Source organism: Gopherus flavomarginatus, chromosome 1, assembly GCF_025201925.1.
Source record: "Gopherus flavomarginatus isolate rGopFla2 chromosome 1, rGopFla2.mat.asm, whole genome shotgun sequence".
NCBI classification, from domain to species: Eukaryota; Metazoa; Chordata; order Testudines; family Testudinidae; genus Gopherus; species Gopherus flavomarginatus.
Genome location: NC_066617.1, coordinates 281929864 through 281941974, shown reverse-complemented (window position 1 = coordinate 281941974; position 12111 = coordinate 281929864).

The window sequence follows — 12111 nt, the reverse complement described above, 5'->3', positions numbered from 1 at the left end:
GAACTGATCCAAAACGGTCAATTGAAACAACAGTAGACATGAATAAAATTCAGATCCTGATATGACTTACATGTCTTATCTATGATCAACCCCCTCAGATCTGAATACCTCCCCAAAAGATTTTATTTTCAGGGCAAGATATGGAAGTGGGATTGAAATCTATGCCTGCATCTCAATTCTTTTTCTACTACTTGTTTAGTGAAGAGTTTTGCCTGAGTGAATGCACAGTAAGGGGCTGAAGGATTTATTATCATTATTATTATTATTATTATTATTATTCATTATTTTAAGATCTTTTGGATAAGGAACGCATATGACTATCTGTTTGCACTGTGTGTATCATAAGGCCCCACTACTTATGAGGAACTCTGAGGACCACTGTAAAACAAATAAGTGATAAATAATGATAGTACAATGCATTGTTTTCTATTTGCAGCATGTGTTTCAAAGAAGACCCTTCTGTTCTGATTTTTAAGTAAGAATGAGTTACTAGTTTTTTGCATCATCAGTTGTAAATGGGTTTGTCATTGCATGAGCAACTGTGAACGTTTTCTGAAAGCTCTTGAAAATCAGTCCCATAGCTAAAGTTAAAATGTGTCCTCCAAAGCAGTAGTATAATAATAAGGAACTAGAAGAAAAGTTACCATCTCCATTTAAAATTCTATTTGTCAGCTAAAAGCCATACCAGTTTTAAACACTGAATATAGATATTTTTAAAATAGGGTTTTATTTGGGATGAAGTAAAAGAACAGGACTGGGTTTAAAATGTAAATTAATGACTCAGACTTTAAGAAAATCCAAACAAAAAGAAAAGTAAGAATGTGAAAGAGGAAATAAAATTATTGAAATAAATATGACATCTTTAATTTGGAGCTAAAAATAATCAAGTACAGAAGTTACAAAATAAACTAGGTGAAATTAACAGTCGCTGAATCAGAGGCAAAAATACCTTATGCATAATTCAACTAGTATCCAAACAATAGAATAGGTCCTCCTAACAGTGGGAAACAGAAGCACTTAAGGCTTCAATTCAGCAAAGCACATCACCACATGCTTATCTTTAAGCAAGTGAGTAATGTCATTGAAATCAACGTGTCTACTTGCATGGTAAAATGTTAAGCATGTGTTTATGACTATACCTTGCTAGATTTGGGTCAGTGTCAGCATTCACTGATTCCTTGTAGGTTTTCTGGTGACTTGGGGCAGATTTCAAATTAACTAAGTAGCCCTCAGTAACTGTATGTAAGCTTTAAATAATCTTCTATAACATTGTTACCCAAACTTGGGTTGCCGCTTGAGTGGGGAAAGATCCTGATGGGCCGGGCTGGTTTGTTTACCTGCCCCATGAGCAGGTCCAGCTGACCGTGGCTCCCACTGGCAGCGGTTCATTGCTCCAGGCCAATGGGAGCTGCTGGAAGTGGCACGGGCCAAGGGACATGCTGGCTGCCACTTCTAGAAGCTCCCTTTGGCCTGGAGCAGCGAACCGCAGCCAGTGGGAGCCACGATTGGCTGGACCTGCAGATGCAGCAGGTAAACAAACTGGCCTGGCCCGCCAGGGGCTTTCCATAAACAAGCGGAATCCCAAGTTTGGGAAACACTGGTCTATAACAATATTTTAGGCAGTACAATTTAACTCTGCTTTAGGGGTTGGGTTTTCAGCAATAGAAACCTAAAATAGTGAAAATGGGACAACTGGGAATGTTCCTGGGCTGTACAAGGAGCAGCATCATAGTTCATTAGGCAAAATAAAAAATGTTCCCTTTTTTAAAAGCAGCAAAGAATCCTGTGGCACCTTATAGACTAACAGACGTTTTGGAGCATGAGCTTTCGTGGGTGAATACCCACTTCCTCAGATGCATGTCAATTTTTTAAATTCAAAGTCAATGGGACTTCCTATAGGTGTAGAAACCAGATCCACAAAGAATCTTAGGCATTGCAATGATGATTGTTGCAACACAACTTTTAGGCACCTGAAAAAACCACAGGAAACTACAAAACCTGAATTAGATACCTAGGCTCCCTATACAATGAATGTGGAGAGAGAAGCACCTGAGAATGGGATCCACAAAAGTTAGCATGTTAGGTGTGGAGCTGCCTAACATGGGAGATGTCAATGATAGACATGTTTAAACCCTCATCCCATATTGCACAGCTCAGTGCCTAAATCCAGGCTGCAAGGAGGTGGCTATTTCTGCTTGCAATCTACAGCTGAGAACCTGTCCTTTGAAGTCCAGCAGCTGCAGTGTTTGACTATATCTGTTCAGAACAAGAGAGAAAAACAGTGGTATCCTCTCTATAAGCCAGTGGTTAAGGTACTGATGTGGTAGATTCTGGTTCAATTCCCCACTCTACCTGATAAGGAGGAGAGATTTGACCAAGGGTCTCTCAGCCAAGTGCTATAGAATAGCCTGGTATAGGACTTCCTCCGTCTCTCTTGTTGAAGTTATTCAATATTAATTGTATCAAAAAGAGAAAGAGAGACTCCTTATCAAGCGGAAGTGGGAACTGAACTGGGATCTCCCACTTCACAAGTGAGATAAATGTTATAAGAAAGACATTCTTCTCTCCCACACCACTCCACGATTTTTTGTGGAGTTAGACATGCTTCAGGCCATGCCTTCTGGATCAGACACTACTGGTGCGATAGGTAGGGCAACACCTGTCTTCACCTGCTTTGAAGATTATGATGTAACTTACACATTGGCTAAGCTAAGCATCAGCTAGGTGACTAGACACTTTTCTGAGGCAGCAGTACAGCAGAGCCAAAAACTAGGGCAAGTTTAGGCATCTACTAGGTTAAGTGACAGCTGAGCAGGGGCTTTGTAGATAGCATCTAAGTACCTTGGTGGATCTTGGTCTATGTTTGTGAGGCTGTCTTCAGGATTAGGCCCTTCTGGAACTGAATATTTTATTTTAAAAAAAATCTTATTAAAAAAACCAAACAAACCTGAAGTAGACAGCACATCTAGCTTCCATGAAGATAGTCTTTCTCGTCATATTTTGGCACATCAGGACCTTCTGTGTTATTTGGTTTAGGTTCAGCATTATTGAAAATGCCCAAAGGATGAGGAGTGGCAGTTCACAGAGTTTTTTCCCTCCTGATCTAGCTTTGGATTCCCACCATAGACAGACTTAACTTTGTTTAAGAAGAGAGAAACACAAATTGCATTTAGGGAATAGCTGTGGATGGTCAGCATAGTTCATGGACAGTGGTAGGAAGAGTCTTATCAGTACATCCTGTGATCTCAAGAATAAGGTGGGGTTTTAAATACAGCATTTATAAATATTTAAAACTTTCATTCCATTCTTGATACATAATTTAATATTCTGTTTATCCAGCTAATTAAATGGAAAAACTCCTCTTCCTATTCCCCTCATCTTCTGAATGTCTGTATCTTAAGTGCCATCCAGCCCATTGCCAATTAAATACTTCAGCAATATTATTCATATCCAGCAGCAGTACAAGTTACAGAACATTAACCAGGAAGAGCTATTAAACTTGATCCAGTCTATATACTTCTTGAAATAAGTCTAAGCATGTGCAGTTGAGTAGCCAGCTAGTTTTAGCTGGGCAAGTCAATGTTCTTTGAAGCAAATATTCTACCACTAATTGGTTTCTGTAGTGTAAGAAACTTAGTTACTTTCTTCCTGATACAATATTTCTGTAGCACTCACTGGTATTGGCATTACCAACTGTGTATCATTGTCATATAATTCACTTTACATCCAGCAGGCTTGTGCTGTATTTGCCCAAATCAATAATTAATCAAGACTGTGTCATTTTCAATAAAGTTCAGTTGCTTTTTCAATCACATACCAATATAAAATATGTCAAAGTTTAATCTGTAGTGTGTTCTTCCAAATGACACACAAATGTTCAGTTTCTTTTGATAAGAATGTTTTCCTTCTGTGTTTTTAACATTCTGTGACCTTTGTTTTCCACCAGATCAGAGTTAAAGGTTCCTCTAAAAAGCTGAGTGATCTGACATTTACAACAGACTAATCAGTCTCTATCTTATCAAATGACAAGTGACTCCAACAATGGTTTGTGAAAAAGTTAAATGACTGCAAGGGTATTTTGATAAAATCGCTGAAATCATCACTATATGAAACTGATGAAATCACATTACTACAATCAGAGCTTGTAAAACTAATTACCAAATTTATTATTTAGATTAGTTTCAGATTTATCTGAGCAAAGAAAACTAGATCAAAGATGTATATTCATGTTAGAATTAGAGTCTGACTGAGCCAAAACCCCAGATCCCAACATTTCAAGATTTTTGGGGAGAAGATCTGCCCGGAATCTAGGCCTGAACTGCCTGATTGATCCCTCTCTATATAGTCGAAGAACTAAAACAGCAGACTTAAACTCTTCTCAGTTTTCATAACTTTTGGACCCAGACTGCAGCTTGGACCTCAACTCTACTTTAAGAAAGTCATTTCGTGCAACCTTATAGTTCTATTGTACCGTAAGGGTATTTTTACACTGCAATTAAAAACCCATGTCTGGCCCCTGTCAGCTGATTCAGGATCACAAGGCTCGGGCTGTTTAATTGAAATGTAGACATCTGGGCTTGCCTGCAACCTGGGCTCTAGGATCCTGTGAAGTGGGCTGCAGCCCTAGCCATAATGTCTACACCACAATTAAACAGCCATACAGCCTGAGCTCTGTGAACCCTAGTCAGCTGGCCTGGGCCAGCCAGGCGTGTCTAACTGCATGTAAACATACTCCCCATGTTTGAGGGGTGAAGGTCAAAACAGTTTGTCAACTCTTAAAAAAAGAAGTAAAATTGAACTAGAAAGATTCTCTCTCCTTTTCCCCCACTCTCCAATCCTGACAAGAATTTCAGGACATTTCCTTTTGGATTTGGATTTTCTACCATTACCTTTGTCATCTCAGAATTAGCTCACTGTAATGCACTTAAAATGGGAACCACTCAGGAACTGAAGCTAGCAGAGCACCTTATAGAGAACATATATTTTTGCTCTGAATGCTCCACTGGTTGCCAATATGATCCAAGTGAACTTCAAGCTGTAGTTTTTAACCAGTAAGCCCTGAAAGGGTATTTACCAGGTCACTAGAAAAAATCTCTCCCTCTCCTTGCCACATGATGCTAGTACATCAGAAGAGGCATTAGAGCTAGGCTGGCTGGGCCAGTTTGTTTACCTGCCACATCTGCAGGTTCGGCCGATCACGGCTCCCACTGGCCACGGTTCGCCGTCCCAGGCCAATGACGGTGGTGGGAAGCCGTGGCCAGCATATCGCTTGCCCGCATCGCTTCCCGCCTCCCCCATTGGCCTGGGACGGTGAACCGTGGCCAGTGGGAGCTGCGGTCCTCTGAACCTGCGGACAGGGCAGGTAAACAAACCAGGGGGCTTCCCTGGCGAGTCGCGTGCCAGAGGTTGCCGACCCCTGAGCTAGAGCTTCCTCACTGTAAATGAGAGGAAGCTGCCAGCACAGCCTTTTCTAGAGGTTTCTCAATGTCAGAATCCCCTCCCTCCTCCACTGGTCCATAAGATTTACAGTACAGACAATCTGGGCATGCTGCAAATAATCCATCCTTTCCAGCAAGTACTTGGAAAAGGGTTGGAAGTGGGGTTGGTGGGAACGGTAGGTTTTGGCTTGTTGTTTGGCTGTGCAGTCTGATGACTAGCTCTTTGCTTAAAGGAATAACTGAAATATTGTACTGATAGCCTGGAAATGGTAGTGCTTGTACGTTTGTTTTTAAATAAAGTGAGGTACCTAGAGTGTAGGATAAGCCCTAGGGAGATCTAAATAAAAAAATAAAACACACAGTAAACTCCAGATTGGAGTTACTATGTATCACAAAGATGGTCTGGTCCATCTACTACTTCAACCACAGTGCTTTAATCGGACAGTACTGAGAGCAGTTATAATTCTGTAAGGCTTTGCATTTTAAAACTGATTGGATGAGTACAGTTCTGGCACATAAATTCTCAGCCTGAAGAAGAGGCTAATTGCCATGCACAGGGAAAAGGGGCTGTTCCAGTAAGTCCAGTGCAGATTTGGAATCTTTTGATAAGTTGGTCCCCAGCTACACAGATCCCTGTACACAGCAGAAGATCAAAAACCTACCTGTGTGGAACTAAGTGCTTCCTGTACTATGCTAGCCAGTTCTTGTGTCAGGTTACCATTAGTATCCTTATGGCAACTATGTATTAGTTATTTTATTTATAGCCAGACCTGTGGCACTCATCAACACACTATCTAAACACATCATCGTTTGCCCTTACAGTTGAAGTAAATGCCACAGAGCTGATATGGGCCTGACCAGCTCAGTGGCATTTTGGATGAAGGCATAGACAAAGGCGTGACAAAGGGGAATGCTGTTAGTTGTATTCAAAGCTTGTTAGTGTTTGAGAGTCTACCACATTTGATGTCAGTGGGATAGTATCTGGGATCATATAGCCTCACTAATAAATGAGTCCATCTCTGTAGCTTAAAGAGATCGAAACCATCTAATTTTTTTCAATCTTTGAACTTTTTTGAAAGCTAGTTTACAATGTCATTAACTTTCCCTGTCACAGTGTCATGTTGCATTAAAAATGAAACAGTGCCTTTCCTCAGAAGTTAGGTATTTGTTGTCATAAAGGGGGAACAACGTACCCTTACTATGGACTATCAAGAGCCTTATCTGAATGTTTTCAGATGTGAAAGTGTACAGAATATGTGGTACGACCTTTTCAAATGTTAAATTCAGCTCCTTTATGGCTCAGATCATAAACTCAGAGATCCAGCATTGTTCTGTAAATAATTAAACAACAAAGAAAAAGCAAGCATTTTTGCTATTGCTAATGAGGCAAACATGAAGCAGAACAGTATTTCTTGGCAGAACTAGAAATGAGCAAATTTGAGAGTTTTTTTTCCTAAAAAAATACAGATTTGGGTGGACCAAAATATTTATCAAATTCATGTCAATTTCAGCAAATTGCTTTGGCTGAAAAGAAAAATAATTCAGAAGTGTCAAAACATTTAAAAACATACCATTTTGACTTTTCAGCCTAGGGGCACAAGGGGATTTAGATGCCATTCACAAAACAGCTAGTATAGTGGGAAACCCAGGTTCAAATCCCCACCCTGGAGCAATGACTTGAACCCAAGTCTCTTCTCCTAACCAATACAGAGAACTACTTTTCTGTAGTGCCAAATTGTTAGGGCACTTATCTGAATGTGAAACACCAGGGTTCTGTTCTCTGCTACAATGAATGTTTAATCAGTTATACAAAGTGGAACAGCTTCAACAGGAGCCATCAAAAGCAATCCACCCTAAAATGCCCAGTAATGTGGGGGCTAGGCCAGACAGCTGTGAGGGGAGAAACCTAGGTTCAAGTCCCAATTCCAGAGCAGGGATTTAAATCTGGATCTCCCACATGCTAAGTGAGTGCCCTAACAATTAGGCTATTTGGTATGGATGAGAGCTGCATCTCCTCCTTCTCAGTTTTGTGAATCTAGCCATTCATTTCCTTTGCTTAAAAAAAAAAAATAGAGCCCAGAAACCAAATATTTCATTCATAAAACATTTTGTTCAACATACAGTAGTTTTGTGAGGTTTTACAATTGTTGAGAAATAAATTAAAAAAGGTTCCTATTCAACCTAAACCAATATTTTTCTTTATTGTTTTGGAATTGCCAGAGAACCAAAATCAGTTATTTGCACTTCTCTGGTTAGACCTTCCTGTTGGACCTGTACTGACAAAGAAAATGACATTCAATTAAATATATATTTTGTAGACCCAGAAATCATACATTAGTAGTTGGTTCATTATCAATATTGCTGTTAGCTTCTTAGTTATGTTGCTTACTGCCATATACCTTAACAATAACATAGTTATTTATATATGGGAAGACTAGGAATAAGGAGAACCAGGATCAGGAAAAAAAAAAACAACAACACTTCACACACATCTTTCCTCTCCCTTTGAAAAAATAGTTTATTTGTTTAATGACCATGTGGCTTAGTCATGTCGGAGAAAAACAGATTTGGTCTACTTCCACAGTCGTATTTACATTTTTGATACAAGTTGATCATCTAATGCTCCTACATTGAATTATTCATGTCCCAAATTGTCAAAAGAGTAGAGATGCTACAAAAGTACAGCTGGATTTTATGGGCTGTGTGCATATTCCTCACAGGTTCAAAAACTTTATGCAATAACTAGTTACAGGAAGGCTTTGAAGAAAAGAGGGCTAAAATTAAATTATTCTAAATGAATATCACCTGAGCCTATAGGTCTCCTGATTTGTTTATAAATATTGACTGAATTGAAATCAGATCTTGCACTGCTATCAGTCAGTTCTCAGTGTCCAGTGAACATTGTCTCCATTATTTTGTTATAAATAAGAGTAACAATATCAAATCCCAGCTGTGCTATAGTCATTCTCCTCTTCCCAGCATCTTTCTATGTTTTATTGTTTTCTAGGATCTGTCTTGGAGAGAAGTATCTGGTAATCACACTAAATTCTATGTTCCAGAGGCCCAACGGGATGTGGACTCCAAGAGATTGCTGATTATTTCTTTTACAAGTGCAGCTGAAGTCTTTTTTTTTTTAATTTCCTATTTGATCCAGTACAAAACCTTGCACTATGATTGCATATGCTCCTTGATTAGAATATCTTGCTCGCTGTCTGAACTTAAATCCCTTTACACACTGATTTTGCATATACTTAATATTCATTTAAAAAGAATTGTGTACTAAATTTAATAGCTATAGAAGCAAGGTAGTGATTATAATGACGGAGAAAGACTAGGCTGTAAAGACTCTTTAGGTAGCTCTGCCCTTCAGCAGTTTTGACAAACGACCTCATTCTTAACTTGAAGTATCTTTGATATTTTCTCCTGATCCTGTCCTGCCATTGAATCCCCACTGTTACTGAAGGCATAGTTGAACCTTGTCTATTTGCACTGCAAATAAAAAACAACAGCAGCCCAAAAGCTGTGAGGGCAGGACTCAGTTCAAAACCATGAGACTGATCCTGTAGAAGGTATTAATTAGGAGACCTGGTACAAATAAAATAAACCACACCAGACAAATACATGAAAAGACTTCCAAGATGTTTAGATTTGAAAAAAAAAATTAAACAACACCCAGTGTAAGTAGCAGCTGCCTGAAGTGTGCAAGTGGAGCTGCCTAATTGAAGTTGAGAGGTGACGAACACTGTACTCAGCCCTGATAGCCTTGATAATATTTTCTGTGCTGTGAAAAAATATTTTCTTTTGTGATTGTAAATCCATCATCGTTGTTGCCACATCTTCTCCTGGCCCTATTCTTTTTGTAACAAATATACCTAACACTGGAACTGAGTTCTTAATATTCTCTGTTCCCCTTATAAACTAGCATGTGACTAGTAATCTGAGGCCACATCACGATTTCAGGGAAAAATATGAACAATTCTGAGTCTGTGCAATAGGTATTAATAGTAAGTTGCTGGGTTTTTTTCTAACTAGCTCTCAGCCATCAAGTCTAAGTAGCTTTCAGAGACTCCTGAGCCCATGGGAGTCAAAAATATGAACAATCCTGAAAAACCCAGCTTGAAACTTTAAAATGCTCCACTAAAAGCTGCCCTTAAAATGGAGTGGCAGCATGGTTTAATGAATAAAGCCAAGTAAGAGACTTGGGTTCTATTCCTAGATCTGTCACTGACCCACTGTGTGACCGTGGGCAAATAACTTCATCTTTCTGTACTGCTTCCTATTCCATGCTTTGTCTCTGGGGCTGTGAGGGTCTCTGATTATATGTTCATGCAGTGCCTAGCACAATGGGACCGTGATCTTAGTTGGGCTCTCCGGGCCCTATTGTAGTAAAAGGCCAATTTTGACATTCTCCCTGATAGAACATTTTGATTAGAAATATACATTTTAATGGTAGAGCAATAGACTCAAAAAAGGCACATTTTAAAATATTTCATCTAACTCTAACTAATAATGCTATTTTCTATTTGATAATGCTATTTGAATATTTGAAGATCCCACATAATGTCTATTATTTATTTTTGCAGAGACCTGCAATCTTGCACTACATGTAATATTTGCAAAATGAAGTTTAAAATGTGAATAATGTAATGGACAAGCATTCTTATTAGAGTTGTTCTAATTATTCATTTCAAATTCTATCTATTGAGATTGTATCCTTTACTGTTTTTGTGAATCATTGCCAAAATTATTTTGATTTCAGCAAATTCATGAATTATTCAACAACTTTCAGCTTAAAAGTTGCTGTGCTCTTTAATAATTTGTTAATATTGTATTAACAAATGCCTGGTTCTGGCATGGTGGTTGCTATATAAATATCTTTGAATAAAGACTTCCCTAGTGGATTGTCTGTCATGGGTCAGGCAGGAAGGAGAATATGGCTCAAGTAGGTCCCCTAACAGCTTCCATTTAAAAGATTTAAGGCACAATGCTAGAAATATTAGGTCTGTCATCTCTGACTCAACCGCAGACGCAGCCTATGGAACTGGATTGACAACATAGGGCCAAAACCCTCCAATACTCAAGGAATCCTCTGTCAAGTATCAGAGGGGTAGCTGTGTTAGTCTGGATCTGTAAAAGCAGCAAAGAATCCTGTGGCACCTTATAGACTAACGGACGTTTTGGAGCATGAGCTTTCGTGGGTGAATACCCACTTCTTCAGATGCATGTGGTGGAAATATCCAGAGGCAGGTATATATATGCTAGCAAGCAAGCTAGAGATAACGAGGTCAGTTCAATCATCATCCTCCCTGATTGAACTGACCTCGTTATCTCTAGCTTGCTTGCTAGCATATATACTTGCTTCACCCACGAAAGCTCATGCTCCAAAACGTCTGTTAGTCTATAAGGTGCCACAGGATTCTTTGCTGCTTTTAAGGAAGCCTCTGTAGACTCAAGAATTCTTGCACAGTTTAGAAGGGCAGTCTCCCAGGACTCCAAAGGAGAAACCTGACTAAGACAGAGGAAATCATACGGGTGCCAGAAGAATTTAGGCCTGTCAAGGATACCATTATGGGATGGTAGTACTTTAGGTGTCAGATGTATACAAGTTGATTGTTTGAAAAAATCTTGTTTCTCTAATACTTTGATCCAACTGCTAAATAAAAATACTTCATTTTCAAAAGGCTGTTGTTCACTATATCTGTAGTCACAGGTTCCCAAACGTAAATGCCCAATTTCAGTTTGACCTGTAGGTTGGTAAGCCATTGTTACACATAGGGGAGTGTACAGGGCTCCTGTTCTAAGAATGAAATAATTGTGAGATTCCATCCTAAGACAGGTAAGAAAAAGAGCCTGAGCACCTGAGTGAGGTGCACTCAGGTGCAAAAAAGGGAACAGAAATTGTATCTAGCCTTGTAAACATGACAGTTGCCTTTGAACTTTTAATAGTAATTGTTCATTATTCATGATCTGTGATTGGTCAGCTAAGTCACAAAAGTTTCTGCAACCTGATTAGATGACTGAACCATTTCAAATAGGAGAAACAAATAAAGTATAATGAAGGTTCTCTTGGGAGACTTCAATCACCCCAAAATCTGCTGGGAGAGCAATACAGCAGTGCATAGACAATCCAGGAAGTTTTTGGAAAGTGTAGGGGACAATTTCCTGGTGCAAGTGCTAGAGGAACTAACTAGGGGCAAGGCTCTTCTACACCCACTGCTCACAAACTGGGAAGAATTAGTAGAGGAAGCGAAAGTGGATGGGAACCTGGGAGGCAGAGACCATGAGATGGTTGAGTTCAGGACCCTGACACAAGGAAGAAAAGAGAGCAGCAGAATATGGACCCTGAACTTCAGAAAAGCAGACTTTGACTCCATCAGGAAACTGATGGGCAGGATGCCTTGAGGGAACAACATGAGGGGAAAAGGAGTCCAGGAGAATTGCCTGTATTTTAAAGAATCCTTATTGAGGTAACAATCATTTTGATCAACATTGGCAAATCCCAATATTCTTGCCAAAATATCTGACATTACTCTCTTTCCTGAATAATTTGAAATAGTTTCTCATCACCACAAAACAGTATTAGAAAACTCTGTGAATACTCTCTGCATCTGAAGATTAGCAGAATGAAAGAGACAAATTTAAAGCAGAGATAAACTAGGATTGAAATACCCTC